An 8444-nucleotide genomic window follows, 5' to 3' on the forward strand; every position below is an offset into this window, starting at 1 on the left:
AAATAGCGCAACAGGGCGGAGGGTATGTTTCTGCGAGGAGGAAATACACAGGATTAATGGTTGAATGGTTTTCACTCGTGTAATATGGAAAAGAACGTAGAGGTGGAGGGATGTTCGGGGGAAAAGGGGGTGATCATTTTTGTTTTTCATCTCGAGACGGGATTTTATTAAAATTTGTGGACGTGGATTCCTGGGAGAAAGGAAAATTCCTTGTCTTTGTTTTCGCTTTGCGCGAATATACGTCGTGAGATGTGTTTATTTTTGAAGAGACGTAAATGTAAATAAAGGGAACGATACAGGAGATGTAAAATCGAAGGAAGATAGGCTCTCTGTTAATGTTTAGTAGGAAATCTGACACGAACATTATCGGTTCAATTATGAGCTTGTAATTCTTTCGGATTTTATTATTCGTATTATTTGTTTCGTCATTTTCTTTTTTATAAGAGTTCCATACATGGGTAGCGTAAAATCCGGAGAATTTTCTTATTATTATTTGCATTTAGATTGCGTTCCCTCTGAATTTTCCAAATATAGTAAATAGAAGCATAAAAGATACAAGTATTTTATGTAGCAATGGAAATTTCGAATAAATCTTCGAATAAATATTGATCTTAAATTCGTGTACAAACAAATATAACAAATATAATAAATTTGAAACATGTGTTTAAAATATAATATGTTTAAATTTTCAAATATTATATTAATATGTATTATCTCGTGCAACTTTGAATAATCAACAGCATACGATAATTTATTGAATCGAATCAAATTTCAAAATCACACATACACGATTTCACATCATTTATCATTCTTTTTCAATTCTCCGTTACATCCTTTCTTCACTTTGAAATTTCCAAACAAGGTGCAATCAAATACTCAAATAATTTATTTTGCAAAGTAACACACGAGCAATACAACGATTAATTTTTCCTAATTTTAACATCGTTTGTTCTCTTTTCAATTAGACATCTCAATAGATCGAACATTTTGGCAATTTTCCAAAAACTAGAGGTCGCGTTAGAAGGCTCTCGGCATGTATTTGATATTTGATGTAAAGACGTTTCGTGGTACATCAACGTAGCTACGCCTCGCTTCATTCTTCGCCCCTTTTTGCGGCGCGCTTTGACCGACAGGGGAAGATTGGATATTTCTTTCCGGGAAAGGTGCGCACCTGGCTTTCCCTTCGACAACCAGTCGAGAACGAGACGCGTGTATATCGGTGAGACCTGCAACTTCTCTCACGAGTGGAACGCAAAAATGTGCACACAACGACAGCCACGATCAAAAAGAAGAAAACGAGGAGACTTGGTAACACGCGAAACATTCCATTGAAATATAGGGAAGAAAAGAAAAAAAAAAAAGAAAGAAAAGAAAAAAATAAAGAAGAAACGAAAGGGATGACGTCGAAAGAAGGAAGGAAGGGTGAACGGTTGATCGAGAGAGGATGGATGAAGAAGAAGAAGGGGGAAAACAACTAAAAACAGCTCGATCTATCGACATCCTATTTCGTTTCCTATTACGCGAACGTCTGAAACAGGCGATTTATTTGGTTTATTTTCATATGAAACGTTCTTTGGCACGATCTCAAAGGAGAAGTCGAGCCTCTACGTCCTCTCCACCCCCACAGCTCTTTCCCTTCCTCCATCCCTCTTCATCCTGGATCCCCACGGTTTCTTCACACACGATTACGATCGATCCTCACCGAAACTAATATCCGAATTTTTGTAATTCCTTTTGCCGGATATATTGAAAGCATCTTCTTCGAAGGAAACGTACTCATCCTTTTATCCCTCCTTCCTTTCGATAATTGGCTCACGGAAAGAAAGAAGGAAAGAAGATACGCAAAGTCTCGTAGGTGTACAAATTCTTGCTTGTTCCCTCGCTTTTAATTCGCGACAAACGCGAGCCGTCATTCGCAAATTAGATTCGAAACGAGAGCGGCTGTTTTGGCAATTAGAGTCGCGAAAGTTGAACGACGAGAATAAGTTCTCTCTCCCCGGGCTCGAGAGGATTCACGCGTACACGACTTTAAAACGAAATATTTCATTATTTGCAATTATAACTGTTGCGCAGTGAACTTTCGTTGTTGCGAAGCTAACCGTCTGAAATTAACCGTTCTCCGCGCGAAATACTCACTTCCTGCCTTCCGTTTTCGCGCTTGTTGCTCTGTGGAGTGGTGGCCGTAATTTTAAATCTACTTGTTTTGCGATGAAACGATTTGAGCACACGAGTGGATGTTATTTTAGGAAATTAGGATTGTTATATTGTTTTGGAGCATTGTAGTTTTTTGATTTTATGATAATTTAAATTACGAAGAGTTTGAAAGGGTATGATCTGCAAGTAAGTCTCAAACTATAATTCGATTAATTGTTTAATTTGTTTAATTGTTCGTATAAGCGCGAAAATTTTTTAATACTAATTTTTATTTATAATATACATAATGGGATTAATCCGTTGGAATATTTTCAAAACTGTTGATGACAATGGAATGAATCAGATATGTGAATAAATTCTTTATCAGCTGGACTTGTATTCTTATTAAATATTTTTTAATTTCATTCAAGTATCATAAAAATTGATCGTACCAGTAAATTTAAAGAATAGAGAAAAATCCCAGTGACCCATCGTTGTTCGTTGACCAATTAGAAGAATTTAATTAACATCCTAGCGAAATATATATAATTTTTATTAATCAACGAGTCAAATCAGCGTAAAAATCACTTGGCTAGAAAATTAAATTAAAATTGCATCGTACGAGCATTCGTATTTCAACGAAATAGAGGCGAAAGATTACACCAGATGGAAAAATAACTCGTTCGATGCAGTCCCACGATTCTTTTACAACAACCGATGCGACTGGCCGATGATCGAGTTTCCACGTTTTATGGAATTATCGGGGAGAATCGATGGCGTTGAATTTTATTTTGACATTTATACGCGCATCGAAGCGTGTAATCAGCAAAGTGGTCCCGGATACAGTTTCCATCCCAATATAAATTGGCGGCCGCCTGACGTCTGTTTAATCGTTGCCGGCTGCAGAAGTAACGAAATTAAATAGACATCGGGATAATGATAATAATAACAATAGAACAATTGTACGTTTTAAGCGGAACAGCGCGCAAAAGCAGCCACCAGTGTTCCGTGAACGCAGCATCATTAGTGTCAGCTGGCTCGTGTAAACGAATTCTGCTCACATACGGTTGTTGTCATTGTTGTTGTTACATTTATTCCGCCGGCTAGTGGACAGATACTCTAATTTCTCGTTTCAACGTCTGAACACGTTGTTACATTAAAACGTGATTTACGTAACAACCGTGGCACAGAATTTGTTGTGTACTTAAATTTTAAATTATTATCAATTGTGTACAACCGTGTGAAACAAACCGTGAGTAATTTGCGTTGAATCCAATCCAGAAATATTCCGATTCGTTTTAAACCATTGAACATGGACGGTGAATTGACTCGTTATTTCAAATTAATTCTGCGAAGTTATTCGGATATATGAATGTTTTGTTGAAAGTTAAAAGCTGTTTGCGCGTGCGGGATATAGAAGAAATATAACGATTTTATACGATAATTATAATATAATGATTGAATTTTTTTTTTTTTAAACTTCAATCGATATTGATATTTGTAAATTGAAATTTATATTAAGAAACAAAAGGGAAATAAGTTGGGATTAATTAAAGTTGAAAATTGAATATTTAGAATTCTGAAAATTAACATTTTTTTATTATATAATTGCATTATTTTTATAATTAATATAATCTAAGAAATGAAAGAAAAATTATATAATTCTTTCACAATGAATTGTTCGAGAGAAATTCGAATGAACTGTTAAAAATACTTATATAAATTTCACATCTTGAATATTACAATGCGAAAAATTGATATTCTTGATATCGAAAATTTCGATAATAAATATAATTACTTTCTATAGTTTCCAACTTTTAATATTATTACACTGTCGGAGTTAATTGATTCGAATCTAGTACAAAGAAACAATTGAAATTTTTATTGTTTCTGACCGGTATCGCGGGGAGAGCTAATTTCAAAGGTTGTTCCCATTGGTAACAGAGATGTTTCAGTGACGTGCAATCGTGTTCTCGGATATAAAACCGTCGTTAAACTTCGTTTTTTATAGGTTGACGCACGATTTCGGGAAATGGGTTAATAGAATCCCGATTCGAGCACGCCACTGAACGAGGTCGACCGTTTAGTTCTCTCCTCGAAGAAGAGGAAAAGTTCATCCTTTGCAGGTAGAAAAAAGATGCAATTAGCTCTTCCGTTTCTTATCCTTCAATTTATAATCGCATCAAACTTCTCATCGCGTGCTTTGATCCTTGGCGAAAAAATCTCTGAGAAACGAAGAATCAGAGGAAAAAGAAGCTGAACTAAGGGATAATGAATGACGAAGGAGCACGGATGTTTCTTTTTGCCGAATAATCTCCTTTATTGAAATCGAAGAAAATTGTTTTTCCATTGGACGAACTATTTTCTTATTCCCTTTTCGCTATCGATACCGTATCGATACCTTTTAATAAAGAAACTGAGATACTTGGCTTTGCAATTAAACTCCAATGGTGCGAAATGGTTTTATCATTAGGGAAAATCTCATCATTTTGTTCAATTTTAATCATAAAATACCCGAATGCTGTATAAAATTCTGTAAAAATTAAAATGCTGTAAAAATTAATTTAATATTTATCAGTATAGGTAGAGCAATGAATAAAAGATAATGTATTAATTAAGACCATAAATTCACCATTCCTTATGAACAATCGTCTGAATTTATTACAAGTCTTTTGTTTAAATATTAAATTTTATCTTTAATTTAAAAAAAATCACTTCTTTCTTCGTGTTTCTTCGCACAATTTAAATTAATATATTGAAAGGAAACATTTACGCACAATGAATGTTTCAATAACAATATCTCTATGCCAATAATAAACATAAGGTTAAAGTCTCTATTTACAAATCCTAATCTTCGTTTCAAAGAATATACGCTATCTCTATCGTTCAACGAAAACAAAAGCCTTCTGTTTCGTATCGAAATCCAGTCAATTATACGAATTCCCACGGTACACATCGTTGCTCCGGTTCATTTAACGATATCCATTCCAAGCGTTGCGTTTTACATCGGTGGACATCGATCGTCACCTAATACCGCAATTTCCGCGATGATCCACGGATTTGATATCAAAGTGCCAGCTATTGTAAAGCGTTTAAGGACGATTGCATAACCTATAAAGTTCGTTGCGGGATAGAAAGAGAGAGAGAGAGAGAGACGAATAGGCTCGACAAAGGAGGACAAGGAGATTGAAATAGGAACCGAAGATGAGAACAGAAGGGGAGAAAGAGAAAGAAAAGGACGAAAAGGAAGAAAGAGGGTGAATGAAGAAACGAAAAAGAGGGTATTCTGGAAGCTATCCGACTGAGAAGCCAGACACCAGGACCGTGTTACTTCCAGGCCGCCGATGCCTTTTGATCTTTCAAAGTCTAGACTTCCTCCAGTCTTCTAACCTATCCGAGGCAGTCGTGCTTACCAGGAAGTAAATGCTTCGAGACCGACTTATCGAAACTTCACGGAACTGTTCTGATATCCGTCCCCCTTGCAAACCCTTTCCTCGCGAATCAACAAAGAGATACTGCTTTTTTGAGGGTAAGTCGTGCCAAGTGGAAATTATTTTCTTAATTTGTTCTTTCTTGGGAGGGGAAGAGATTATTAAGAATATCGTTTAAGCGTATATTTGAAATCGTTTCTCGAGTAAATATTTCTTGAAGTGATTCCTCGATTTGGAAATAAAAAAATCTTGAGAATTAAGAAAGTCAAGAAATTTATTGCACGAGAATTAATTTTGCAAAAGAAATAATGGGAAACAATCTTTATTAAATTGAAGGCGAATCATTAGTGGTGTTCGTTTTAAAAGTTAGGATTAACTTTAAAAACTTGTAGGGGGATTGAAATGAGATTGCTGAGATGCGAGATATGTTTAAATTGAATGCATAGTTCGGACTAAACGACATTACTGTTTGGTCTGATCCCGGTTACTCGAAGAGCCGTGCGATTTCAATAACTTCGCTCTTCTGAAAACAGAAACAGATGCTGTTTCCCAATCAAATGATTCATTTAGTGTGTTGCTAGATGCGGACTCGCTTTTACCCCAGGGCAACGCGACAGTTTCTAGTAGCTACATGCTCTAATTGCTATTAACTCGGAAATACGTGCATCGAATCCGCCATGTTGCAGAAAACTCCTCGAAATGATCGTTGTGGAAATCGTTCGTGCAGTTAAATGCATTTTGTTTGTTCCCGTGTAAAAGTTACATTGTTTTATAAGGTAAAGAGATATACGAAGACCTAGATTACAAGAGCTTAATTACAATCATACCAATAAAATATAATATTATAATATTAACAAACGTGGAAATTAAAATACAAAGCTGCAAAGTTGAATTGTTCAAAATTGTTAAATTAAAATACTTATATAAAAGAATTTAGCTCCTATTAAAAGTTGTATCTTCTTTGTTAAATAAATAAAGTTCCAAGAGAATGAACAATTTTCTCTCGGACTGTAATTAAAACATTTATCCACCATCCTCGCAGTTTTTTCTGATGTTCTTCAATAACAAACAAGAAACAATTTAATTTCCAACCTTAATTTAATTTCTAATTAAAACCAATAAAAACGAATTAGACCAGAAATCATTTATATTTTGATTTTAATGTTTGTTATATTATAATCTTATTACTATTATATATTTCCTCTTCACTATATATTAAAACAAAGAAAAAATTATTTTCAAGTAAATCTGATTCAAGATCCAAATTCTTAAATCATTATTATAAAATTAAAATTGTAGATGTACAGAGTCAATTTTTACAAAGAAATGTTAAGTGAAGACACACTTCGTTTACATAAAATGAGTGTGGATCAACTTAACATAAATCACAAATTTCAAATTTCATCGATTGGAAAGAAACGATTTCAACGAATCATTTATCACTCTCAATCATCCCTTTTCATCACTTTCAATTAAGCTTCCAAGAGGATCCTCCGATAAAGATTTGTAAAATGGTTAAAGAAAGGAAGGATCACACAGTGCTCAATGTTGGAAAAAAAGTCCCGATTGATCTTTCGTTTTAGGGCAATGGTGTAGTCAACCATCCCTTTGTACTCTCTCGCCCCTTTCCAACCCCCACCACCATTTCTCGCGCGGATCCTCAACGAATAACCTTCCTCGTTCACAGAGCCGTCGTATAACCCGCCTAGCTACTTACCTTCGACTTGGTTGAATTAAGCCGGGGGAAGTCAATTGGAAAAGTTTTTATTGGGCTGCGTTTAGGAATTCCACCGCCATATCGTTTCGATCCGAGACAACTGGTATTCCTACTCCTGCACCCTGATGATCCTTCGCGTGTTATTGCGCCCCTCCTCCATTTTCATACGACTCCTTCTCCTGCTTGATCACGTTTTATTTTCCCTTCCTCTCGCCGCCTATGCTTTACGAGCCAACACGTAATGGGCCGGTTTCCTCCTGGATCACGCTCGACCAGGCAACTCGCTCGAACACGATGAATCAACCCTGTACCGTTTCCATTCTTAATAATATATCGAGAATCTCATGGTCGACTGGATATCTTCGCGGAGAAAGTTTCAGTGATTCGATTCGAGCGAACAAGTTTGCTTTCTTTGAAGGAAAAAAGATTGCTGTTTCTGGTATATATATACGGAGATACTGTATAGAGTACTGGATTTAGTAGTTGTTTCTAACAAGTGTGTCTATAATTTTTAAATTGATCTAATTATTTAACGAATATGTAATCGTAAATTGTAAGGTGATCTCAAAACAAGGGAAAGGAAAAATTTACGTTTTAATATTTGGAATTCTTGATTCAATATCAATTTTTATTCTCTTTAGCTTAGCATTGGTCATATTTTCAAATGAATCTAAAGACGACGCGATCGATCTATGTATTTAATTTCAATATTCTTTTTTGTATATACATTTTGTACAAACAATTTTAACTATTGTTTCACACTTTCAAATCATATTTTCAAACGTGAAAAATTGTAATCGCTTGAAAACACGTTGCCTCGACAAAGGATCCGTCAACAAAACACGTTTACGAACCGTTTCACCGATTCCCGCCGACTTCATCCGTCATCGTCGATACACACACTCGGTCACCAGTCAATAGCCAAAAGGCCCGATATTTTGGCAGTGTGGATATTTTTCGAGGCAGCCGCGATGTTCGACAAACAATGAGAATTTGCAGCGCGTTTCGAAAAGAGCCGCGTGTACCGGAAACGAAGCAGGAAGCGGGAGCGGTGGAACGTGGCTCTCGAAAAACCAGACTGGCCGACATTTTTTCTCCTTCCGCGTCTGATCGATGGAAGCTTTATTGGATTTCACGAACAAAAAAAAAAAAAAAAAAAAAAA

The 8444-nt window shown here is 35.7% G+C and overlaps 1 long non-coding RNA gene across 1 annotated transcript in view; it reads left to right on the forward strand.

Moving 5' to 3' along the window:
* Nucleotides 1–2670: 2670 nt before the first annotated feature.
* Nucleotides 2671–8444, forward strand: part of LOC116186601 — a 14089-nt gene continuing 8315 nt past the window's right edge. The window contains exons 1-2 of the long non-coding RNA XR_004151619.1: nt 2671–3385; nt 4145–4259. This is a non-coding gene — a long non-coding RNA (uncharacterized LOC116186601). The remainder of the gene's footprint in view (nt 3386–4144; nt 4260–8444) is intronic.

Source organism: Apis dorsata, unplaced genomic scaffold (genome assembly GCF_000469605.1).
Source record: "Apis dorsata unplaced genomic scaffold, Apis dorsata 1.3 scaffold_44, whole genome shotgun sequence".
Lineage (NCBI taxonomy): Eukaryota > Metazoa > Arthropoda > Insecta > Hymenoptera > Apidae > Apis > Apis dorsata.